Raw genomic sequence first — 26564 nt, 5'->3', positions numbered from 1 at the left:
CTGCCGTACTTTTGTGTTTATCTGCACTTGGTTGTAGAATGCATTGATATTTCTCCTCCTAGGCTGAGGCAATGGGGGAGGATGTAATGAGAGTAATGTAGCCCGGGGAAGTGACTTTCTCAAACTCCTAACGTCTTGTTTTTGACAGCCTCCCTCCCCGGTGTTTCGCTGTGCGTCCCCGCTCCGCTCCGCTGTACCACGCACTTGAAAAGGGTTGAGTGGGTTTTTGTTCCTATCGGTGTAGACTCTTTATCCTTGAAAGACAGTTCATTTTCTTTACAGAACCGCGCCGGCTGAGTATGAAGATACTTTTCTGTCGTGGAATGGAGGCGAGTCCCTCCCGGCTGACGTCCGTCCCGTCCCGTCCGCCCCGCCTCATTATTATTATTATTATGCAGGCCGACCCGGAGTCAGCTAAGATGAGCTAATCCGGCTGCATGGGGAGGTCAGGACTTCTTGCAGCTCCACACATGCAGGGTACCAGAGGGAGCTCAGACGGGGACCTCGACGCACTTACTGAGTCACCTATCGTATGAATGCGTTTTGATGCTGATGCAAACTGAGATGTTCTCCTTTACAGTGCATTCTTATGTCAGAAAGCTGCGGGTTTTAGTGGACCTGCTGTGGCATCGATCCCACGTTCCCCACAGAGCCCGGCCAACACAGGGTGAAGTATACAATATATGAACCTCTGTTTTACTTATTTACTTGTAATGGAGCTAAAACAGGTAGGAAGTAGGTTTTTTGGTGGAGCAAATATAAGAGAGGATAAAGGCATTCACAAATAAAGTATTCTGTAATGGGCATACTCAAAACGTACACTGTGGTGTACAACAAACTAGGTCCGAAAACTTTGTTAAACCTCTACAAAGGCAGCCGAACCCTGATCCTCGCTTTATGTGCTTACCCAAAAAAAGCCCCGTGAACACCCACTGACGAATTATTCAGAATAGCTGACCGTATGAATAGTTTTGATGCCAGAATTTGGCAGCGTAGTATTTTGTAATTAAGCCGGCAATTAATGCTGGTTTACTTGCATGCCTATAATGTATAAGCAAGTGTTCGTTGGTCGAGCTGTGCAGCCATGCTCTCGTCAAGGTACGATCAGAGCAAAGGACTCTCGCTTTCTCCTGTGACGAGAGACAAGGGGACAGCACTCAACACTGCTTCCCCTTGCTGCTTCCTCAACTCCTTCTCCTCTTTTTCACCTCTCCATCTCCCTTTCCCCGTGGCCCCTGACCTTAATAGCATCCTCTTTCCCCTCTGACTGGGAAATATATAACACACACACACACACACACACAGTCCGCAGCGCGTGCCGTGACTCATCACGTGGACACCTTGGTGCTTTTTAGCGTCTCGTGTGAAAGAGCAGCACAGGAGGAGCTTCCCTCTTAGTCAAGGGAACTGTTAACCTTCCAGATTGATCTACCATCTCTCCATGTCAGGGCCCACCATTTCTCACAGGTTGCTGTGACCCTTTTCGTCATCATCTGGGGCATCTTCATCCCCAAGCTGCACATGCATAATGACTTGTCTACTTTATTAGCCCATTTTGCTCCATTGCCCTGGTTTTCTAAAAAAGCCACTAGGATGGAGAGGCTGATTAAAAAATCATATGCAGGGGTCACAGAGCAAAAGCGTCATTAGGTCTGATTGAAACACTTTATATATAAAATAATATAATCGCCATTATTTTGCAGTATGATCGTTAAACTGCTTGGAAACAGCTTTTTCATGGGCTTAAATTCTAGTTGGATGATACACTGATGCTGTCCTTTGCTTAACCCTTCCTCTACAATCAGTAGGAACACGTGGAAGAATCAAATCATTTATGTTGTATTATGCCTCTCAAATTAGCACTGGGCTGAACCAAGTCTATGGCCTCCCATAGAGAGATGGCCAACATGTCAGATACACTGTATAAATGTACATTTTTAATGTCTATGTCTGCGTTATCCAGACTAATATCTGATTTCTACACAATGTCATCCACCCTCAGCGTGGTCATCATGGGGAGGATATAAGAAGCAGAGACGAGATGAGACGGGGTCAACAGATTGCCGGGTTGTTCCTGACACAAATGAATTCAAAATCAACAAAAAAGGCTTTGGGTTGTCTTCCAACGATGCTGTTTGTGAAGGTGGCAAAGACTTTGTGTCTTCTTCCGTCTGACAGCACATGTCTTACAGTGAATAGGACACAAAACAACCCTTCATTAAGCCCAAGGACTACAAGATTGTGGCGTTTTGTTTTTTTGCCGACAAATTGCCGAGTTCACTTCAGCATTGTAATCCCAGTGCGTTCCCTATTGAAAGCACAAACACACTCCTATCGTCAGTGCTGACATTGCAGCATCAGTTGCAGCTGTAAATCGACTCTGAAACCACAAAGAATGAGAAAATGCCACCGTGGGGCATTTGTTCACAAGCTACAAAGGAGCAGTGTGTGAGTCTGGCCGTGAAACCAAAGATAGCTCACCGCCGCAGTAATCATACGACGCATTATTAAAAACCTGCCCTGCCTAATTTTGACTAATCCGGCCTGAATTGGCTGCAGGTACACTGGGGAATGGCTTTGTTGAGCCTGGGAGCTGGCCCATAAATTGCAATGCTAATGTCGCGGAAGAGCGGCCTTGTGTCCCTGATAAAGGCAGATTTAATGGAGATATTTCACATGGAATCATTTATCAGGGACTGACAGGCAGGCGGCAGACCTCCAAATTAACATACGTACACATGCATACAAGCACCTTGATTGGCTCGGGCCACATCCTCTGTCAGTGCTCGATCTGCGACGATACAACTGTATCGCCCGCAGCGGATCAGTTTGTTAACTTGGTGTGTAGTGAAATTAGGCAAAGTAAAAAGGGGATGACATTTTTTTTTTAAAGCCCGAGCATATATTCATTCACATCAGGTTGGATCAGAGCTCATTTTGGGCACTACGGGTGCGCGAGCGTGGACAGACCAGGAGGAAAATGGGCTGTAAGGTTTTTTTTAAATGCTCGAGAGGCCGCATCTGAAGCGAGTCATAGATTACTGATCAAATCTGACAGTAAAATACAAATAGGGCTGCAGCCGAGCACGTGGAGGCATTGTTATGCAGAGGGCACGCGTGTGCACTCATGTCTGGCCGGTAATAGTCTACACGGCGCAGCAATGCAATCTGTAATCCTGTTGTCTATTGTTATTTTCTTTTCTTTTTTTTAAAATAAATATCCACTGACTTGTACAAGATGGATGTTGTAGCTTTTTTTCTTTTGAAATGCTGAGAGTTCAAAAGGGTGTAATGTGATCTAGCGTAAACCGAAGCAGCACTTACACATTGTGACCCCGGCTCAGCGATGGCACGGAGAGGAGCCTCCGCGTAAGCGCTCGCTAAGAACTCACGCACACGCATCACCAGCGTTCATCGTGGCGTGCGATTTTGACTTAGTTCTACTTTTTGGGATAAAAACCTCTATTCGTTTCTGTCACAATTGAGCCATTAGACAGAAAAAACTAAACAAAAGAAACCTCCGTCTACTCTTCCATCAGTGAGGTTTTAGTCACTTCAACTGCTGGCGTCTTCGTTTTTGACTGTTACCATGGTTACGGGTGGTGCTCCTCCCTGTTGTGTGGTTTGTGGAAAAGGCACCGTGTCCGTGCCGCTCTGCTGGGCACTGAAAGACTCCTGGTTGGACGCGCCCGTGGTTCCCATACTGGGTCTCTGCAGCGTCTCCGTCGTTCCTGCTCACCTGGCATTAGCGGCCCGACAGCTGATACTTATTGTCCTGCACAGCTGGTCGGGTTTGGATGAAAATGTATTCCAATGCAACACATCGATTACTTTGTTTATGACACACCTCGCCTGCCAGCAAGGAGAGTGGCTTCAAATGTCTGTTTCATAAAGTGCACACGGCTTTTGATGGATGCACTTAAGCTTCGATTGTAAATCCATTGTGCCAAAGCTAGAAGGTTTCAACTTCTCACTGTGAATGAACCAAGATTTACTCACTGGGAAAAAATAAAAAGATGAAGTATCCTTCAACCATCTGGCCGAGGAAAATAAATGATTTCAATAAGCGCATCATATTTAATGTAAGTTCCCGTGGCAATCGCATATTATGAAATCAAAATGTGTGATCTGGATAAAATAATGGATTGTGGTAAAATAAGACAGAACAAAAATACAAAAACTGTTCCAGCCCCCCCCCCCTTTTATCAGCCAGGACGCTGTGAGTTTTGGGTTGCAAAGGGCAAAGGTTAGATTGCGGTGAGTCTTAAATGTACACAGGAGTCGCGCCTGAGGATGTCTTTGTTGTCCTCATAATGACCTCACCTGACCGGAGCTGCCATGTTCTTCTTTGTTCGTCTCATCTGTCTGTTAATACTGCTCCCGGGGGACATGACTGCTCTATGTCCCCCGCTCGCTCTGGGCCTCTTTGTTCCCCCCCCTCCCCCCCCGTCCCTCCGTTCCTGGAACCAGTGATTTAATGAAGAGCTCGGTCACCATCAATGACCTTTCCCATCATCAGAGCCCCGCGTTTAATGTGTGTGTGTGTGTGTGTGCGCGCTCATGTTCACATCTGGTCTGTTTTGATGTAGCAAGCTGAAATGTTTTTCTTTTTTCTGCTTGAAGCTGCTGTTGCCGTGGTCCAACACGGGTTTTGTCCAAGAGACTGAAGGCTCATTAGAAGGAAATCCCCATATTTATTCTAAGCGTCGTCCCCTCTTTGTTCCTCACCAGAGGTTACTAAAGTTAAGCCATCAATAGCTGTCGCATTGCCAGTAGAGCTAATTTACCAAGTGTATAAATAGTTCTTCCATCAGTTGAGATGTTTAACAACAGGACTTTATGCTTGACAAAGCTAACAGGTCATCAAACCTCCAGCCTCCGTGTGACATTTGAAGCTCCACATGTAACGGTGGAGGGGACGCGGCCATCCTGCTGTCGAGGTAAATGCCCTGTAATTGGCTTTCTAATTCTGTGGGATAATGAGTCAGCAAGCGAATGACAAAGGCCACGCCGTATTTACCTGCAGCAGCACACAATTAGCACACACAATCACAGGCCGAACAAGTGGGCCTTTTTTTAATGAGCCCTAAAAGGGATTAGTTCTCATTTTCTACCCGCGCAGTGTTAGTAACCTTCTAATTGTACTTATCGGGTAATTACACATCACCAGTTCTGCACTTTATTATTATTATTTCAATGTAACTGTGTAAAAGTACAGATAGCAATTTAGATATAATGAGTGATCGCAATAGCCAATAGTTCAATGTCACTATTCATCAGGGAAACATGAATGTCTGCGTCAAATCTCATAGAATAGTTACTTAGACAACAACTATTACCTAAAACCACGGATACAGACCTCATTGTTGTGCTCGAGGGAAAGTCAGGGGATGGGCAAAATAATTCTGATACATCGTAAATATGTGTACAAAATGTAAAAGTGTGATCCAATAGAGTTGTGATTATTAGATTCAGAGTATGTTTAGATGTGCCAGTGACAAAGATGGGGATAGATTACACATATCTGTGCTGATTCCCCTGATCCTTGACTTTTATACCCCAACACACCACAAATAGCCACCCGTCACTCTGTCCTGATGGACCTTCAGGGATCCTCGCCGCCCCCCTGGAAACTCAGCGCGTGCAAGTTTCCGAGGTCGTTCGGCGCAAGCGAAGACGGCTGGTGATCAGTGCGAAACCTCCCGGGCAGACAGCAACCTGACAGGCATGTCAGCCAACACCAGCCCCTCGTAAATTGCTAGTTACAGATCCTAATTTAGCTGTCTCAAACATGTCCAACAATTCATCAGCCGGGCGTCCCTCTCAGGTTCCTCCGCTCTCAGGAAGGTTGTAGCAGGGTGGCGGCCCTGGGAGGAGGTCTCACTGCAGCCCAAAGAGGAGAGGAGGGGAATTCTCCGAGAGGGGGGAGAGGCGGTCCGGGTGTGTTTTCCGTAGCGGAGGTCAGAGGGAAGTGACGGGCGTCTCGTTGTCGTTCTGCCCTCCGGACTACAGGCTCTCTGCGAGGGAGGCTCACCACTTCACATGGACGCGCTCTCGTGTGCATACATTGACGCGCTGATACATGCGCCTGCATATTCAACACAAGGGCACGCGGACGCCCGGGTGCACATGTTCCGTCTGGTTCAGTCACACCAAAAATGCATGCAAGCAGTCCTACTTGTTCTAATGCTGTCTCGCTGTGCGGCTGTGCATTTTGACAGACAATCAGGGACAAGGAAGCTGCTCCCTGGAATCCAACAAATGGCAACTAGTGCAATTCTCACATTTCCTATTATCACTTGTCTTTTTATTTAAAGTCACAAGTCATTGCCAGGTTTGTCTCTCTAGTTCTATATCTTTGCAGCATAAATATTCATTACCACTGCAGGTTTTCCCTTTTTTATTACATGTAATTCCACTGACTGTCTGCCCTGTGAATATGCAGATCACAACTTTATGTGTAACATTTATATGCCGGGAATACGTAATAAATATTTGCTAAAATTCTAAAACATACAATTACTTGTACACACAATAGGAAATCGAAGAATGAAGTGTAGCTTTCTTTGTTTGCTAATTATTTCTATATATTCTATGTGAAGTGTGTATTTCTCCTACAATTCAAACTATTCATTTATATAGATGGGAAGTATTTTGTGAGTGTAAACCTTTTCTTTTGATCTCCTATAAGCTCAAACGATTGATCTCCCGCTGGCATGTGGGATGTACTTCATTATGTCCCGTCAACCTGTTTTTGGCGGCGACAGCTTCGAACCCTCCTTTGTCTTCCACAGAAGCATCAGCTTCAGCCGTGTTTATTAAGTCCATCACTTAAATACTGATTAGATCAGACACCCCGGGATCTCTGACATTACGAGGACACAGAGCCGGGTCGGCTGTCCGTGTGCGTGTGCATGAATGAATTTGTGTTGGCTCTTGATTTGGAGCCGCGTGTGAGATGCTGATTTGCGATGCTCCTCCCGGGTGAGGGGGAATAGAAATATCTCCCCCGTGAAGTAATAACCTCAGGCTTAAGCACAGCGCGGTGGCCAAATTTGTTTTGGTTTACTTTATTTATATATTTCATTTGTCCCTGAGAGAAGGAGCCATTGTCTGCAGGACCATAAAGTGGAAATCGATGGCAGGCTGTAATTCGCAGCCCGGAGAAGGGACCTCGTTTAGATCAATCTTCCAAGTTTCAGTCAAGACGTGTCATCGGGACATTATTAGAAATCGTCGCTGGAAGGATCTTTTAGTCTTGTTTTCCCATTTTTTTTTTTATCGTTAATATCACAGCTCACGATTGTTTAACACCCTTCTTTGAATGTGTCAGAACCCACTCATAATGCATGAACATCTTTGTCATAGCAACCACAAGATGACATTCACAGATAAAGGCTTTATTGGAGCTGCAGCATTTACACTGTACAAGAGAAAAGGCATGTTTCCTGTGACGCGTTGTATCGTGAAGTGCAGGGCTCTCAGAAACATGTCACACATAGTAAGGGCGCCGTGCAATGTGCGTGTTCTCCATCATATCCCTGGGCCTCCATAACCATATTGTGTTTCCTCCACATATTGCTGTTTCTTTGAAACATGCTGTTCCTGTCTTAGTAATGCCTGGGGAAGCTGTGGCAGCCTGCAGGTACACAGCCGTGTGCGACCCCACTGGGGAAATGCCCTTGTCATGGAGCGAGTACAGAGTTCCACCTCACTCAGTCTGCCGAGCTGAGACGGTACATACGCTACAAGATCTGCGCCCTTGTCGCCTCCATTGCAGCGATGGTCATCCTTCATCCCGTCCTTTCCCCAGAGGCGTCAATGTGCCAGAATCAAGCCACGTGCAGCAGCGGCTGTTTGACGGCAGCTGGCTTTCTAATGTTCGCACTCGCACTGGAGATAAGATGGACTTTTTCTCCTCAGAACGCGTTCGTTCTGACCGAGCTGACAGTGATGGCGGCCTGGGTGACTCACAAAGGGCCCTGAGCCTCCATTGGTTCTTGACCCACTTGCTGCAAAGTGTAAATGGGCCTCCTTCGTCCCAAACAGGGAAGCACAGACCTGACGGTTATCTGCTGTGGCGCCAGCCTCTAATCTGCACTGAAGACGTGTTTTTCTTTCGTGAGTTGTCACGTCTGCAATCTTTGAAACGCTTCCCGAAACCTCGGCATTGAGTGCCAAACAAGCTCCCTGTAGGCTCAAGGCAATTTCTTTTTGAGTATTGCTGAAATTGTTAGTTTGAACAAATACTTCATTCACCAAATGACCATTTCTTCTTCACCAATTGCCAGAAGAAACGTTGTTTTTCCAGTATCCGTAAATGGAGTGAAAACAGAATAGAAGCAAATGGAGGTTGAGTTCAACAACAGTAAAATGGTATCGAAGCATAACTCTCCTACCGTTTGTGTGCTACAATCCAAGTCTCATTAATCGAGTCCTACGATTCAAAACGCAGGCATCTATGTTGACATCTTACTCTTCATAACACTTCTGCATTCCACAGTCTCACATTGGGTGCTGCAGGTCTGGGCGAGAAGTACATGAGAGTTAGATCATACGGCACCAGTTGCGTAGGAGTTTGGGAACATATTTTTGATATGCATATTAGGAATGGCAGATGTAGATTGGCCGATACCCAAAGCAGTGTTTAGCTTATAAGCTGTGCGCTCCACCGTAGGAAGTTACTGGAATCCTTATTTTATGTGTCAGATGTAGCTTTATTAACATTGCAAATGTGAAATATGTAACAAATAAGACAAATATTTAGCTTTACTAAACTATTATCTTTCATTTTAATATGATTATTTGTACACCAGAGAATAAAAATAACAGAAATTACAATTGACCCTTTTCAACCTTTTTAATGCAGCAACACATTGACTAAAACATACGCAATAAAGTGAATTCCAGTATATAAAGTAGCCCTATATAGTGTACAAAAATAATGGTATACCTAATCCAGCTATTAGAGTTAGCGTGAGCCCTGATAGCCATATATTAGCATCTCCCAGAGACAAAAGAAAAGTCCCTTGAAGAATCCAAGCTATCATGCAATGAGTAATTGTTCCGAAAACTTATCTTTCACGGGATGTTGTGAACATCGAAGAAGCGACCTTAAAAGCTCTCCTCGTGGATCGCATGACGATGCGCTCCTAAGTGCATGGGCCCAAGTGAACGCTCAGCTCCCCAGAAGCTTGTTGCTGAGGCGTGAAAAGGCCCACGGCGTCCAGGTCTCCAACCTAGTGGGAACCAGTGGACCGCTGGGTTCCTCCTCCGCGTCCTCCTGCCCGCCGGCTGCATGTTGGCTCTCATGTTGACTCACGATTTACACATAAAGGGCCGTCTAAGTGAGCCGTAATAGCGTAATAATCTCTGTGACCTATTACTGGGATGCAGCACCAGAAATGACTCAAACCCTACAAGGACACACACATACACTCATAATTACACGCAACACACCAACCCGTCTTAATTGATCTGCTGTGGTCATTTGCTTTATTGCACGCTTTTAAAAAAAAGGATTAGCGTGCATGCTGTGATGTTAAGGGACCGCTGAGTTTGTTTGTGTCAGCGAAGGTTTCAATAACGGTGTAAAGGACATTGTGTGTTTTTGTATGCTATTGAAAAACACAGTAACACTAATGGCCGAGGTCGATAGCATGCTTAGGGCTACTGTGTTGATTTACTGTGCAGTCAGAGTTCAGCTCTCTAGCTCTCCATGTCAAGAAGCCATTGCCTTGAACCAAAAGTCACAAATAGTAACGTGTTCGAATAAAGCTAGATAAGACGAAAACAGTGGATCATGTTTGTATGGTATGCAGTTATGAGTACAGCAAACTGCACTTCTCTCATTAGGCATAATGTGAATGTGAGGCGAGCCAGTGGAGGTCTGGGTTGTCTACCGTTAACCGTGGATCCAACCAGCCATTAAAAGCAGATTGTGTCACGAGGCACTCTGACCCGGCGCGGCATCACACTCTATTATTGTCCATGTGCTCTTTACCTTTTCTCAGGTTTTGACCCAACGCACACCAGCGCAGGAAGAGGCACTCGCTTCTTTTTCCCGACAAGTCCTTCGGGATTGAGATTTGACTGGCCACCATTTGTCCCATTAAATAAAAGCGTGATACAGCCATACACACCTCCTCTGACTTGACACATGACCCAGTCCAGCAGGAAAATGGCTACTCAGGCCGTCTGTGGAGGCTGTCCCTAAAACAAATACCCCGTGGATACATTTTCTGTTGTTTCAGACATGCGCATTTGTCGTTTGACTTAAATCTGTTCAACCAGTAAGTAAATGCATTCATGCAAAACGACGGTTCTACCTTCAGGATGTTGTCACTTTAGGCTAATTAATTAAGCCGCTAGTCATGTGCAAAGTCAAACGATGCTCCTCAGACGTTAATCATTGCAGCGACGGAAAAATGAGTACGAGCCCACCAATCTGCACCTGCCGAGAGAACTATCTTCCTAAATAATGGCTTCATTAATTACCGCGCGATGTCATCGCGCGCGACAGCGCTCTCTCCGCACCGCGTTAATAGAATGTTCCAATAATGGAGCTGCCTGTCTCTGGCCCCCGTCGTGTTCGCCTAAATCAGGTCCAAATTGAGTGTCAGGCGCCGTTTTGGGGGGGCGTCCACGGATGAGAGAGGGGAAAGAACGAGCGGGAACAAAGATAGACGGGAGTCAAGCTAACGATGGAGCGTAAAACAGGCCATCCATGTTTGATGAGTGTTAGTTGAGAGTCAGATGAAACAGATGAAAAGGAGCGAGTGTGACGAGTGTAGCTGCACCCAGAGAACGGGCCCCAATAAGCAGCTAAGACAACAACACAGACGCACCAGTTCAGACAATTAAGACAGTCGTGCCGTGCCCCCCCCCCCTCCAACATTTGATGTGTGAGACTATTCATTAAAAATGTAAACATCTGCAACCTGCAACGGCTCTCCCCGCACCGCACTATTTTCTGACAATTTCAAAAGATGGAATGCATCAAGGAGGGAAATAGTCAACCGATGAATTGATAATGAATGTGATAGTTGCATATTGACAACACCTCGTGTCTTTGGACATCTTCAAAACCAAAACCACGCAGGCTAATCTGCTGCCGCAACGGTATTTCTGGAAAGATGCTCCCCTGTATTCTGGAACCTGGCTGCAGGGATTCGGGCCCCAGTTGGCCCCCCAGGGGAGCGTGAGAGAGGACGCCTGGCATCGCTCAACAGAAGGCCAGACAGATTGACACCCACGCCCACTGAGAGGCTAATGTGGTCTCGCCCCTCTCTGCGGTCAGGTTTCCGTCATTAGGTTCCACAGCTTTTAATCAAATTCCCAAGGAATCATAGAAAGGAAATGTCATTTAATGTGGTTTCGACATTGAACGCATCGAGACGTAGCGTAACTCCTCAGTTGGGTGTCATTCAAGCAAGAGGCAGAAAATGCAAAAAAGTTGGAGTTAAAACGGTCAAATCCCAAAAGGTGGAGAACAATGTAGCTTGCCTGTTCTATGATGTGGAATGAAACATTATTCCTGTTCTCTCTTTTTTTAAAACCCCCATCTGTAAAACTGAAGCCTGTTAACAGCCTCGATAGTGCTTTGCCTGGTGTGAAGCTCGCTGCCTTCTTCACAGCCAATAGAGCCTCGGTACCGGCGCTAATGGGATGGCTAGCCAGCTCTCTGCAACCCCGCTTAAAAGCATCTACATTTACTGTCAGTTTGTCAAATTTCACATTCTAGTTTCCCTCGCATCGCTCCCCGTTGTTTACTGTGGCGCTTTATCATCTTCACTGTACTCGTGGCTCTCTCCGTTCAATCTGCACCGCCATCCGTCTAGTCCTAAAATATAATACGCCAGTTGTTTGTCATATTATGGACAATACAATAATGTGTATGTGGTAAGAGTTCTCAGTAGGGAACTTGCTGCTTCTTTTTACTGGTGCTAAAACAAGTGGAAACCAAACCTACCGACTTGTAGTTCAGTGCCTTAAACACACAAAAGCTGAATATGGTCCATGATATCTGAGAGGCTTCTTTCTTTCTCGCACACACCTTCTACGTCTGGCTCATTTTTGCATCTTTCTACCCTGCCTCTTCTCTTCCTCCTCTTCTGAGGGTTTGATCCATTATAGATCAGTGAGGAAGTGGGGAGTCCCCACTTCCAATACAAGTCCAATTCTCACCTGAGAATATTCCCTGTCTATGTCTCCGTCTGAAGAAGATCAATCTCCAGAAGTCAGTCAAGCCGTCCTCCAGGGTACTGAAGACACTTAAAGCCCGGAGACATTTTTAGTCCGCTGTCTTGATCGCATTGGGGAGCTCTAATTTGTCTGGATCCATCGGCCGTCACTAGATAAGACAATGTTTTCCCCCTCACGGTGAATTCATTTTTATTTGATCTTTCAATCAAAGCGATGGTGACCGAATGATTGCCGTCGCACAGCGGGTACAAAAGAGGCCCTGACTGGTGCAGCCTGCCGGGGTCAGTAATGGATGCCAATATAATATAAAAGTAGAAGACACAATCTAAAAAGAAATGCGTCGTGATTCGTCTTTCATGTCGACACCTTTGAGCCTCATTACCCGGGCTCTGTTACAGCGAGTGTGGATCAGTGCTCATGTCTCGAGGCCATCGTTAATATCACACAGTACGGGTTGTGCAAAGGTATTAAGAGATTACTGTGGCAGAATATTTCACATTTTACAAGTGCTCTAGGAAAATGCTATTGCTTTTTTCCCACACTCTCATTTATCCTTTTAAGCTTATTATCCCATCTTCTTTTCTCACTTGCGAGGATTAGCGAATTCCGTTCGATTTTATCTTTTCATAAATGAATGTATTTCGGTTTTAGATCATTGTTTGAATGACACAAGTGTGAAATGGCCATAAGATGCCCCTTTCACTGATATGAAAAGGGTGATTATAGCTCCTTTCCCTGTTGCTGTGATAATGATATGGTGACTTTGAATTAGTTTTAAAGCTGCTGATCGGATGACTGCAAGTGTTGCTTGCTTGCAGTGGTGTGTTTAGCTCAGTGATATGCAGTTGTTCCAAGTGGTGATAACCAATTCAAACATTATAGAATCATCTAAATTTGGTTTGTCAAGGTGCAAAAGAAAATGCAGAACTGTACAGAACTACAGTGACATTTGCAAATAGAGCACCTTGAGATCTTGATCTGTTGAGAGAGAAAGACAGTGATTAATTAATTAATCCACACTGCAGCAGGCGCTGCTGAACGAAAACGTTTTAATGAGGCTTGGTGGGAGGATCACAGGTGGAACACAGGCCGCTTATGATGCTGACAGCGACTGACGCCCACTGCCGGATTCACATTACATACAATGTGAGCGAGTGCTGGAGCTAATGGGCCGCTCCACAGTCAGATGTAATGCCCCGTAGAGGACGGGACACAGCATACAGCGGAGAGGCTGATCCAGCATCACATCATCACATCAGAGGGACCGGCTGGGCCACGAGGGGGCTGGGGGTCCCGGGGACGGAGATGTTTAGGATTCTCACTGTTAATCTTTGAGTTTGTTAGAGACGAATTGGCGGAAACGGTTTGAAGAAAGAACAGGGAAGAGGAAAAGAAGAGCTGCCGTTTTTAAAGAAAAAAATAATAATAAGCACCCTCCATGTGGTTTGACCCCAATGCTGTGACATTGATTTTGGGTCTTCACTGTAGCTAAATAAGCCCTGCAGTGTTAAGGCAAATCTGCAGACCAAAATAATAAAGTAATCATTACATTACATGAGTGATTTAGCTGACGCTTTTATCCAAAGCGACTTACAATAAGTGCAAGAAGAGTAGGGGATGAAGAAGTGGTCAGAGACGTGAAGTGGAATCACAGTGAGGTTAGAGAAAAAGCAGTTTCTGGTGAAGATGTAGTAGTGTGAGCAGGAGGAGAGGGACTGAGTGACAGTGCAAAAGGAGAAAGCAGGAGTAAGAGGTCAGATGTCGTCTCTGTCTGGATGTTAAAGCCTCCCAGGAGGATGAGCCGAGGGCCATTTTCAGGGAAGTTGGACAGGAGGATGTCCAATTCTTCCAAGAAATGACCCAAATTTTATTACGCTCCATTTGGGTGAAACGAGTAAACCCGTGCGTCTGGGTGTGTGGCTGCAGGAGAAGGCTTTTTGCACCAGTGGGAGATTTTCAAGTGGTGCTTCTATCTCAATCCAGGCTGCCTTGTAAACACCTGCCACCCACCTTTGGGCAGTGGAGAGGAGAGCTTTGACCTGACATGGTGGCACACACAAGTCCCAGATGGACCCTTGTCAGTTTGGAAGTCCCAGACTCCCCTGTGACGTCCCCATCCCCCCGCCAGTCCGGGGATTCCCTGGGATTCAGCACACATGCCGAAGCTCCCCTGGAAACTGTCCAGAGTGCAAAAGTGCTGACTGCCATCAAAATGCACATGTCCTCAAACGTCTTCCATGTACCACCCTGATCATAATTATTGCCAATTGTCGGGATACAAACAACCTATGCGCTTGACTTCCTTCTCTTGCTTTCATTCGTCCCGCGTAGCTCCAGTAAACACACAAAAGCAGCCCTCCTCCTCCTGACAGAGGCTTTGCTGTTTTGCACAAATTGTTGATGATATTTGGGAGAAAATGAGTCCCATGTGGGATTATCTTGAATTGACTGATGTGAATCTCTACGAGGCTGCTGGTGCATTTCATTTGAGCCGCCTGAAAACAAACAGCTGAGAATGTGCTGGAAAAATCCATTGGTATCATTTGGGGGAATAGGTGCACAGTATATATTTGTTTTTTCATGTTTTCAGAAAGCCGTTCTGTTGGGTCAGACCTAAAGGAATCCATGCAGTCCGTGCACATCTGTCCGTGCTGTGTGTGCACGCTGCACCATATAAAGCCTTTTGTAGAGAATGCGGAGAGGGAATTATCTTCAGGTGTAGCCCGAGGAGTACAGGAGCCTACTGTTCAGCCAAATACTCTAATAAAGGTTCTGCAGTATTTGAACCCTCGGGGATGAGGAATAAAGAATGGATTTTTTTTTTTCACGGTGCTTAAGAAGAACGTGTAACTTTGCACATGTTGAAGTGAGGGAGGAAAAGGAGAGCAGATTAAGTGGTTGTTAGAATAACTAATTTATCAAATGTAATCCATCCTGTAAAAACCTCCTGGAATAGAGACTTTATTGCGAGGTGAGTTATCATCACACGCTCAGTATAGATAGCCCTGGAATCCCTTATGGAGCCCGCCAGCCTCAGGAGATTGGCGATTTGAGTGGCTTCTGCCCGTCCCCGGATGGTTTGACCTCTGACCTTCTTGTTTAAAGCGTAGGGTATGCCGTAAACCAACTTTATATTTGGATTACTGCTCTGTAATCTATTTCAGTGTGAATGTGACCTTGGCGAGCGCTGTTTTTTCCCCCCCCTGCCAGTCGAGGTGAACCTGCATTGTATATTAGCTCAGGGATGAGGAGGGGGGAGAATAAAAAAAGCCACCGCTTATGTATTCGAGCTTCTGCGGTGCTGACCGCGTTCTCTGCCTGGGCCCTGTCCTTGACTCAGGAGTGGTGTCTGTGTGTCTAAGTTGGTGTGTTTTCTTTTGTCTGCAATGGACTGGAACCCAAGCGCCTTCCCAGCGGGGCCACAGAACTTCTGTCTGGCATTATTCTCTCCTCCTCCTCCTCTTAACGATCAATTTCTGCACAGAGCCGATCTGCCCGCCTTCACTTTCACCCCCGAGGAAAGACGGCTGTCAAAATGAGGGGTTGGGGAGGGGGGGTTGTATTCAGTGAAACAAAGAGGGATGCATGTAAACAAAGAGACTGAGAGGAAGCGTCAGTCAAATGACATGACACTAATCAGCGCAACCGAATATTAAATGGAAAGTCAGCGCTGAGTGGTTAGTTGATGTGACGAAGAAGGCTGATGGTTAAATGATGAACATTACATTGATTCCATAAACACAAAGACAGTTTAATAAACAGAACATGTCGTATGTCATCACTTTCTGTCATTTGGCATCGATCATTTAAGCTCAATTCTAATCGGCATTCAAGTTTAAGTAACCACAAAACTGCGTAGATTAAAATAATGCTTATTAAAGACTTTGATGGGTTTTTTTCTTCTAATTTGTATGCTTATGGTCTCAACTTTTGTGACTGGAATGGATTGTTTAGAGGGGCTCCTTATCCCAGTGAGACATTGTGTTGATACATTTGTGACAAATGCTCAGACCGAACATCAAGGATTTGGTGGCTTTTCTTTACAATTGTATGAAATTAAAGGTAAGTGAGGTTTTGCCCTGTAAAAATAAAAAGTTCTTTATTTCAAGCATTTAGTTGCGGTGCTTTTTGTTTCTCATGTGAAGAGCAAGTGGCAAAAAGAGACCCCCAGGACAACACACACACATACAGGACAAACACACCTAAGGCCTCAACAAACAGCAGCATCTCACACACAAACGCACACGTCTCTGACACACACACACACACACTCCCCATCGGTCCTCCCACACCTTAATGAGGAAGCTCATTACGGACAAACAAGTCTCTGCTCCTCTGAATGAGCAACCAGCACAGATCTGCTGGTCGGCCGAGCGTGAAGCCGCCAGCTGAATATTTTATTGATTGTGCAAGTCCGGCCGTTGATCCGTCTTGTGTACTCGTGTCATTAATATAGTGTGTGCACAACAAAGCCCCGTGCCCTGCGAGTTCATCTAGGTCGCATCCATTGTTAAGTAGGTGCTTTAACATGCTGCGTGTGGGTTCAAGGCTGTTTGTTCACACTTTAAGTGTGTGTGTGTGTGTGTGTGTGTGTCTCTCCACATTCTCTCAGCCTCTGATTATCAGTGTGCATCAGGATGAAGCCAGTATGTTAAACATAATATCCATAGAGAGCAATAATAAAAATCTGTGATTAGTCGTAATAGTGCACATGGATGATGGGGGAGAAGAACCTGTTTGTGTTGTAACGTTGGCTAACGGCGCCTCGTTCCGCAGGTCAATCGGCGCGTAAACCGATAGCTCTCGTAACGGAGCGCTCGTTAGCTAAATTAGTCTCACCTGTTCCTCCCATTGTCATTAAAGGCCCGCCACGTCCACACAGGTGTTTTCAATTACAACTACAATTTTGGCTGGTTACTCGGGTTAGTTGGGCCCACTGATGCTTGTAATCACATGATGTCAGTAATGGTGTAATAATAATGCCAATAGGGTAAGTTGTCCAGCACCAACAGGTGGAGCTCCAATCAGGCCAGTGTAAGCCCCTGCGGCGATGCCGTACACGTGTGAGGGGTCTCTAAAGTAAAATATCCTACTGACTTTCAAGTTTTATGTCTGGTAATCGTAGAGCGGCGGTCGTTAGTCCTCCAAAATTGAATTGGCAATATTTTCTCAAACATAAAAGCTCCTCAAATCGTACTTGTTGTACAACGTGTTGGATTAGACATCTTTTTCCTACGGTACGCTTTAGAAAAGTCCTGTGCATTCCCTGCTGAGTTTTTTAAGTAGCCGTCTGTCGAGGTGCACACACAGTAGAGCTGCATGAGGGGCAGTTTTTTCCAGAGGGTCATGTGATGCTTCAGAGGTCAGCGCCCACGTGCACTTTTCCATTCCCAAACGTCTAACATTTCAGTACAGTTCGACATAATAAGCACAGGGCCTTTGTAAAGTTGGATTAAATGGGGATTAAAAAAACTACACAAAAGAAAGCAGTGAATGTTTTTTTGCACTTTCTGTAAGATTCAACAATTATCTCTTCTCCCTTATTAATTCTTCTCCTCTCCTTTTTTTACTCAATATACTCAAAGGCCCTATTGATGAAATGATTCATGGATAAAAAGCTTCAATCCACGTCATCATACAAGAGCATATAAGTGAGCCGCGCCTCGGCCCAAAAAGCTTTTAAAAAAAAATATAAAAATACAAGAACCATGGGGTGCAAAAAGCAATCCAAAAATCCAACTGGACTACCTTTTTAGGGTCTCCTTTCATGCTTTTAGAATACTCGTTGCCGGCCCGGCTCATTTGACAAGCGGCAGCGTCTCCTACTTTCCTCTGGGGACCATGAACATGAACACGTGACTGAGTAATTACTTTGGCGTGTGTGCATTGTGAGTGTGAATCCAGGAGCTTCTCCGGCTGAGGTGTGCCGAGGTCTAGCCAGCTAATGAAGTTTCCGCCGCTAATATAATTCATTACAGCACTTATCTGAGCAGACAAAACCCCGCTCGATGGATTATAATGGGATGCAACATGTTGGCCCTGGATGGCCGACTGGGAAATGGATCATGATTATCTCCCGGTTAGAACAACAGAGACGCACACACAGGCCTATCGCCGCATATCAGATCAATTGGCAGCAAGGCTCGCTGCAATGCTGCACATCCTGATGGCAGCAGCATCCGGACTGCAGGTAAAAGTTGAATTGTTCCCTCCTGAAAGAGACATGATATGTTTTGGGTTCCGTGAATGCCCAAAATATAGTCGGAAACTGTGTTGGAATGCTACAGCATAGGACCTGCACGTCCTGTTGGCATGTCTCTGATTTAAGGAGGAGTCAGTCGATGACGTCAGTAGCCATGAACAAACGTGGATTTGCTCTGGAAGGCGCAGATTTAAACCAAGAGCATTCGTGCGAGTTAGTGTTTCACCTCAAGCTTTTCACTCGAGAACCATAAAGAAATTATAGGAAGTGTGTTTTTTGGAAGAGATACGGATACCTGGCCTTTGGGTGTGGGCCCGTACCGAGTGTCTGACATTATTTGTCTCATGTAAGGGAATCTCCTGGGATCAATGTTTTACCTGTAAGGCAATATCAGACGAAATATAACAATACATACATATATAAAGAATTGTTATTTATGATTTATGTGAAAACTAACTTTACATCTAGTTTGAATGCACCAATAACCGCCTACCTTCAAACTTACCATTCAAATTATTTTTTGTTAGGATTTACCGTTTTTCAATTATTATTTGCTCGTGAAGTTAAGCCATAGAGCTTTCGGATGAATGTATATTTTATGTTTAAGGCCACAAAATGCGTCTCATGTTGCTGCCTAGAGCAAATGGCTTCATTTCATGTCGTCTTCACGTCTTTACATTGACTTTGTACGCAGTCGGGCCACCTGTGAAATTCCCTTCACATAAAGGCAGCTGTGGTCTAACGGTCCTTTAGTCCCCCCCGGCCCCCCGACCCCTCCCCTCGCTGCTCACACATCCCTTGACAGTGGACGGTTGGAACCATGTTGCGTAGTCTCCGTAACACCCAGCAGCTCCGACATGACAGCTTATTGAGGTTTAATACTTCTTACAGTGTACGGCTTAGCAGCCAACAGCAGCTTCATGGTGTCTGTCTGGGAAAACCCAATATCATCCCCACCCTCCCCCCCAATCCCTACCCCCCCACACCCCGCGGGAAGCGAAAAGAGGCACTTGCGTCTTTATCTCCGAATGGCTGACACTCTCCATATTCCGGCACCAAATTACTTTCTCTGCCTCTGCGATGGAGAAGTAAAAGAAAAACGATAAGTCTGAAACGCATGAATTTATATACCGTATAAATGGCAGTTTCTTATGGGGTCCTTTCAACCCGGGCCCTGTGACAGACTGGAGCAATGACTCTTCAGGGTCCTGTGAGAGCCGATGGGAGGAGAGGGATCTGCACCGGAGAGCAATGGAAGAGAGTGGAGCGTATATTCCAATTTTCACCATCTGTTACCTTGACGCGCAGCTCGTGTTCCCTCCGTGTTTCGGTTCAATAAGCAGTGTATACTGTGAAGACGTGTACATGAAATATCCCCAAATGCTCATCATTCATCCATTGCTACTGCGTAGTAGTGGAAAATCCATCTATTTATGAGACATTCAGACAGCAGGGGAAGTGTATGGGAAATATAGAAGGGGAGATATTAGTTTCCAGTAAACTGCTTCCTTTTTGGTACCATGTATGCAATCTGAATTTTGCGTTAAGAACCCTGTATCGGAGCTTCTGCTTTGGCCATACTTCATAGAACCCCCCCCTTGCTTCTAATGAGCATATTCTGGGTTGTTTGGTGACTTCCTGCCACAGAGACCCGTCACACAAAGACGCAGGGACGAAAAACGAGGCAGTTTTGTAAAAGTCTGATTTGCAAACAACGCTCACGGCGTTATATCCTTTTTTCTTTCATGTTCTTCCTCGCTCGTTTCCAGGGCACTGCTGAGTGATCTGGGATTCACGGCTTGGTGCATCCCCGGGACGGCTCAATTTAAGCCACCCAACTGTATGCGATGAGAGACGGCCTTTTCTCTCTGTGCTTGCCAAGCAGCAATCAATGTTTGACTTAGCACACCCTGCTCCCATTTGTTTGCATATCAGGTCCTCTGCTCCTCTCTGGGGCTTTTGCTACGTAATTAGTTGAGCTAATCGGCTTGACGTCATAACAACAACAAAAATTGGCGGTTAACTTCCGGCTGAAACGGCCCTTCCACGCGTATCAGATCAAGTGCAATAATGGATGTAAACACGTTCGCAGACCATCGACCCACTTGAGTCGGTGAAATGTGAGCAGGATGTTACTGAGTGAAGCGCTCCGTCAAACTGTGCAGTTTCATCCCAAAGGAAGTCATTTGGCTGCTGCAGAGCGGTGCATTTCATCAAAGGCAGAGCGCAGCCCTGACTTTTTTTCTGGGAAATTTTAAATAAAGAATCTGCACTGTGGCTTTTTGTTGCCTACATACGTTGTGAAGGTCGCTCCTCCTCATGATTTATGGACCATTTCAAGGCTTGTACTTATTTTATATTTATTTGTTGAATATGGTTTACTTGTTTGCCACCAAAGACATAACTGAATGGCATCTTTCATTTATCTTTGATTGAATTCTTCATCTTTGACAAATCTCGTGAAGTAGTTTTGCAAAATAAAAATTATTAAAGCCGTCATGTATACAGAGAAGGATCACGGTCAGCGACCGAATCTTCACACACATATCTTCAAACCTTCATAGAGTGTCAGGCCGTACAAGATAAGGATACAAAAAAAAACAGCAAAAAACTTTAGTGGTTTGCAAGGAAACATCGAAAGTGCATCTGGGTGCTTTTGATCAAGAGAAGCTACAAAGGACAAAAAGGAGGGCTGTCTTGTGGCTTCAGACCTGACACACACAGGGTGTCGCAGGGGGCCTATATTTAGCTGTGAACCCGTTTTCACACTCAACCCCCACATTCACCCGCAGACCAGAAGCACCTCTCCTGTCTGTGCTGCTTCCGCTGCTCCCCCCACCTTGCTGCAGATTCACGGGTGTAAGGTGCAGCATGCCGCGGGCTACTGCCTCCACCCACTCACGTGGATAGCGACCAATGTGAGGTGACGGGCTCCGACTTGGCCTTGAGGGCACCAGAGTGGAGTCGTGAGGATGCTGAAACCTGAGCACGCTCCTTGTTCCATGGTTTTCTCTGTTTATTCATTCCATGATTAATCATGACCTTTTCCTTCAAATTGACGATCCAAGGATAGAATATGTCCAACGTTGTAAATATTGTGAGCCATCCGAGGCAAACTTTTGCATTCATGACCGACCAAAGACAGAGTGACCACTGCATTATTCTTTATGGCACGTCTATTTTGGCCGCATTATTCATTTTGAGAGATGCTGTTCTCCTCAGCCGGCTGGACTGCGGCCTCATGAAGGTCAGTGCCTTTTCTGCGGAGCGATAAGCAAAAGCCTCATTCTTCACCCCCCCTCCCCCCCAATGTCACTTCACTCCTGCTGCTAAAGCGCGAGCTACTGGAGGTGGTGATGCTTGCATCTGTGTGTTTTATCTAAGGGAACCAGGCATCATGGGAACAAGCTGTTTCTCTCTCTCTGCTTCATTTGAGCGAGTTAACCCCCACGGAGGCTCCGGCGTGAACGTCTCCTCACCCCTCCTATGGCTCGGTGCTCGTACTCCACGGCACAACATGACTCACCAACGCTCTGGGGCGCAGCCACCGTCGCCATACTTCTCTGTAACTGGATACGCCGACAAACTTATACCAACAAATGGAATCCCCAAGTATTTTCCTTCAATTAAACTCAATTACCCCCCGCGGAGACCCACTTCCGGATTTCTTAGAGAGTGTGTACATTTCTATGCAGCTCCTCGGCATGGGAGACTCAATCCCCGATGATGTTTGATAATGCTCTGATTAATATTGCATGGCTCATCTCACTCGACTATTAATGTATTCCTGCTCGCTTGTACCGTATCTCTGTGGTCCATCTCTCAGGCGGTTCTGCTTGATATGCTGGTCCTGCAAGTGTGTGTGTGTGTGTACACAGCAGATACGATCCCATTCTCAGGCCCTCTGTGAGTGGCAGTGAGGAGACAGCAGAGGGATGAAAGAAAACGATGGGCCACCCTAGATGTTCTTATCGGGTTCTGAAGGAGAGGCTGCTGGAGGAAATAGAGACAAAGGCACAGGTGTAGACAAAGTAAAACTCTCCCGAAAATGGGATTCTTTGTTCGAGGGCTGCCGCCTCTTAATTTATGGACTGAGGAACTCAGTTTTACAGACCTTTTGATGAAATCAACATACATCATACACAAAATCACAAGGGTTACACATCTAGGATTTTCTTTAGTCAAGGCGAGCTTAACCTCAAGTTATTTTTCACTTTTTTATGCTTCTGTTAAATATTTGATGCTCTTGATTGCAGGATGGTCTATCATTTGTGTAGCTGCGGAATTAATTAATCACTTCATCTGTTATGTAATGCCGATAATCGTAAATCCATGAAAGAAATTCAGACGACTGTATGTTTCACTCAAACGGTTTTGTGGCGTTAAGGCAAAAAACAAGATACATTTTTGCAAGTTGTAAAGTTTCTTTACAGAAATGCGTTTATTTTGTGCTTTGAGCACCACAAACTGAGTCATTTCCTTTGATCGAGGGCAGGAATCTCTTCGGCAAACATTTTCCAAAACAAGCTAACCAAAATATACAATTTCTTGATTTGCAGTGAACTATCCACTTAACTTCATTACGTTTTTAACTCCAAACAAACAATCGATGGTTTGTGCAACCTGAAATGGGTGGCATGGTCCTAAGGAGCTGAAGAAAAAGCCGTTGCTCAGCTGGACCTTGGTGTCTTAATGATGTTGTTCCTCCTGTAAGTGAAGGACTGCTGTCTGTGCGTAACGCGGAGGCAGCCGTCTGCATGAGAGCACATCGGTGCCGAGGGGATTGTTGTGACTTGACACAAAGAAACACCCACACACAGATGGACTTTGGCCAGACACCCCTTAGGCCAGTTTGGGTTCCCTGCCACTCACACAGATGACATAAACCGCTCACCCACACGTTGGATCACAAAGGATTGGACCACCAAGAGAAGCTTTCTGTGTTGCACATGTGTTGCATCACTTCCCTCTACTGGCTCAGTCCTTATCCTGAGCCCTACCTCATGACTCCGTGGTTCCCTGTGGTTGCCGAAGGCTCGGAGGAAGGTTTGTTGGAGTGAAGACCTGGAAGGAGGGTTTTTAATTAGCCGTCTCGCAACGCAATCTGGAGGATCTGGATTCGGACCCAAGCAAGCATTTGTTCATGGCTTGATGTCGGCCCGTTCAATTAATCCTGTCATCTGTTTCACTGCAGCCGAGTCCCCTGGTATGTGTTTTCGCAATATTGACCTCTGCGAAGTGAAACGTCAACCTGCGTATGTTTTTATGTGAGTATATTTGTGTGAGTTTGATGAAAAAAAGTGTTCCTTGGAAACTGTCAAAACTCAAACTCATAGATGTTTTTCTATCAAAGGAAACAGAATCCAATATTTTTTATGACAAATTCAATTTTTCCTTCATTCAATCTGAAATGGAGTTTCTTCAAATTCTGACTACTGTGTTTTTTTAAATCTCTTTTATCTGCGGAGGAACTCTCCTCTCCCACAGTGGAGGGCACCACTGTAAGTAGTGCTCTTCCCTGGATACATTGTCTCTGGACTGATCTCATTTCCCACCGTATGAAGTACACAGCTGACACGCCATCGTTGAGGTCATTCGACTTTCTTCTCCCCTCTGTTCTCTTGCTCCGGAGGTAGATGTCATGATTACTCCCGTGGCCCGGTCGGATTGACTTTCAGTCACACCGATGTGGTGAGCCCTGCGGCCCACAGCTCACAATCCAAATATTATGTTGTTGCACGGTGAAGCTTGTTCCGAGGATAACCGTTGCATATGAACTACACGAGATAAGCGTACAGTCATTTTAAGCGTCATCTTGCTCTTTATCATTCGGCATAAATGCGTTGAACATTTCATAGCTGCTGGGCGAAAGATACTGTCAGGGATGCGTGGGGAGGCAGGACTCAAATGCAGAGTTCGAAAGTAAAAGGACTTTAATAGTCATCAACTCCAACACAAAAGGCCAAGGGGCAAAAACACACACACACACACACACAGGAACAGGGGGGCAAAAAGGCGGGCAGGAACTCTGCACATCCAGGACGATAGACAGGGACAGCTGGAACAATAGACAATGACGAGGAGACACACGCACACAGCTTAAATACACTAGGGAGGTGCAGGTGATTGGACACAGGTGGAAACAATCAGACAATCACAGACGATGACAGGACAAGGCAGGAAGTGAAGTTACCCAGGGAGACAAGAAGCAGAAAACTACAAAATAAGACAGGAAGTGAACCACACCGTGACAGACACTTTCCTTTTCTGTAGATGTTGAATAACATAAAGATGTAAAGCAGCCTTTGAAAGCTGGGAAGGTATCCAGCTTTAATTATGAAAACCATGAATGCAGGTATCATAGGCCGTCTTTACTTTTAACAGCTGCTATTGTTTTAAAGGCATTCCAATTATTTTTGCACACGCAAAAGAAATCCACTTTGATCGGCGTAGCAAAGCTTTTTTCTTTCCTCCCCCGCAGCAAAAGTTCTCCAAACAAACAAGAAGAAGAGATTGTGTCATTTTCTCGCCCTCACCTCACCCCCGCGTTTCACGCCCAAACTGTTTGATCAGTTTGATTTGTTCAAATAGGATGCTGCTCTCTGTGTTTTCAGGGCCGACTTTCCGCTCCACAGGTGGCACATTTCTGTGTACTTTTCATCCATATTTAATGGAAGGCCCTTCAGGCATTGGTTGGTCCCTGTTCCTCTCGCGCAGCCCTCTGCCCTCTTCTCCTCGGAAGGGTCACATGATGGCGAGGTTAAACTGCTCGAGTATTGGTGCATCCTGTGTCTGGTCGTCACCAGCTTGAGTCTAACTGCTATGTTTGGCATTTGTGCTTCCCAGTGGGATGGAGACAGAACCCTCATGTGACCAAACCGCGGCAAAGGTCATGACACGCACAGTGCTGGTTGTGGCTTGGAAGTGAACATGTTGGCGTTTTGACATTGACCTTCATTAAAGAAGAACTTTTTTTTATTTTTATGAATGGAATAAATGTAGGCCGCTACTTCCTGCCACTGTCTGAGATGAACGTAGAAGACAAAAGTGCCGAGTCACAGAATGAGTCACTGGGGAACAAACGTCTGCTGTCCGTAGCTGTTGGTGGCCCACATGCACAGAGGTCTGCCTTTTTCCATATACTAATAGTGCAGCCGCCTCCAGTGCACGCACCAAAGTCAATACTTTAGCCACCAGCACACATGGCGGCCTCTGTCTGCTCTCTGCCAGACCTTGGGTCCCCCCGGAGGGAAGCAGGGAGACATGGTGGCAGAAAAGATGTCATGCACACATACTTGAGCACACAAATGCACTGGCCATTTTGATCACAGCGCGTGAGCTCTTTTACCCTCTGAATGGGAAGGGAAGAGCTCTCCCTGCAGTTAAGTTCCCACGTCCACGTGTGTTTGTGCGTGCGTGCGTGCGCGTGCGTGCGTGTGTGTGTGTTTGCCAAGCTTGCAGAGCCGCTTGAGGTTGAAACCGAGACAGTTTCCCTCTACATGCAACCCTGCGTGCAGCCCTGCTGCTGCATGCTCTCCTCAGGAACAGGACGGGCTTTTACGAGCACACCGCTGAGCTCTTGGACCTGCCAATTAGGGAAGAGCGTCTCCTAATCTCTCCACGCTGTTATTACACCCCTCGGGTTCCACAGCAAGTCCTCCCTCATTCACAGGCACGCGCTCCGGCTCCCACGGGGTCCACGCCGCTGGTTTAAAAACAGGTAATAAGCAATTTAGAGAGCTGTATGTCAGGAGACATGCATGCATCAAGGCCTGAGACATCACATCATAGACTGAATAAGATATTATTTGAGCGAATGGAATCTGGCAGTAAAGCCCATTTTCTCTTGTCTATGTTGTCCTAATGTTTCACTTTAATGGATGTTCTTTTATTTTTTTTGGTTGGACTAGCAAAAGACTACGCCATTTTAAATGATCTGTTTTAAAGCCCTTATGATATTACTTAACTGCTAAATGTTCTGACAGCAAATGAATAAAAGAATATTTGACTCAACAAGTGAGTTAGTCAATGGGAGAAATGCCCTCTCATTCAGCTACTTGGCTCGCGATTGTCAGCCCGTGAGGAAGATAGGAAGCAGGCGCAGGGTTCTCAGGTAGGAAAGGAGATCTTTATTTATGCAGCGAAGGTCCTCCAGACA

At 45.8% G+C, this 26564-nt stretch overlaps 1 protein-coding gene across 12 annotated transcripts in view; it reads left to right on the top strand.

Annotated features, from left to right (window-relative positions):
* Positions 1 to 26564, top strand: part of vav2 (vav 2 guanine nucleotide exchange factor) — a 160181-nt gene that overhangs the window by 61772 nt on the left and 71845 nt on the right. The gene's annotated exons all lie outside the window — the stretch shown is intronic.

This window comes from Gasterosteus aculeatus, chromosome 14 (assembly GCF_964276395.1).
Source record: "Gasterosteus aculeatus chromosome 14, fGasAcu3.hap1.1, whole genome shotgun sequence".
In the NCBI taxonomy this organism is placed as follows: domain Eukaryota; kingdom Metazoa; phylum Chordata; class Actinopteri; order Perciformes; family Gasterosteidae; genus Gasterosteus; species Gasterosteus aculeatus.
The sequence above is the reverse complement of the archived record's forward strand: the minus strand, read 5'-3'. Positions and strand labels throughout refer to the sequence as shown.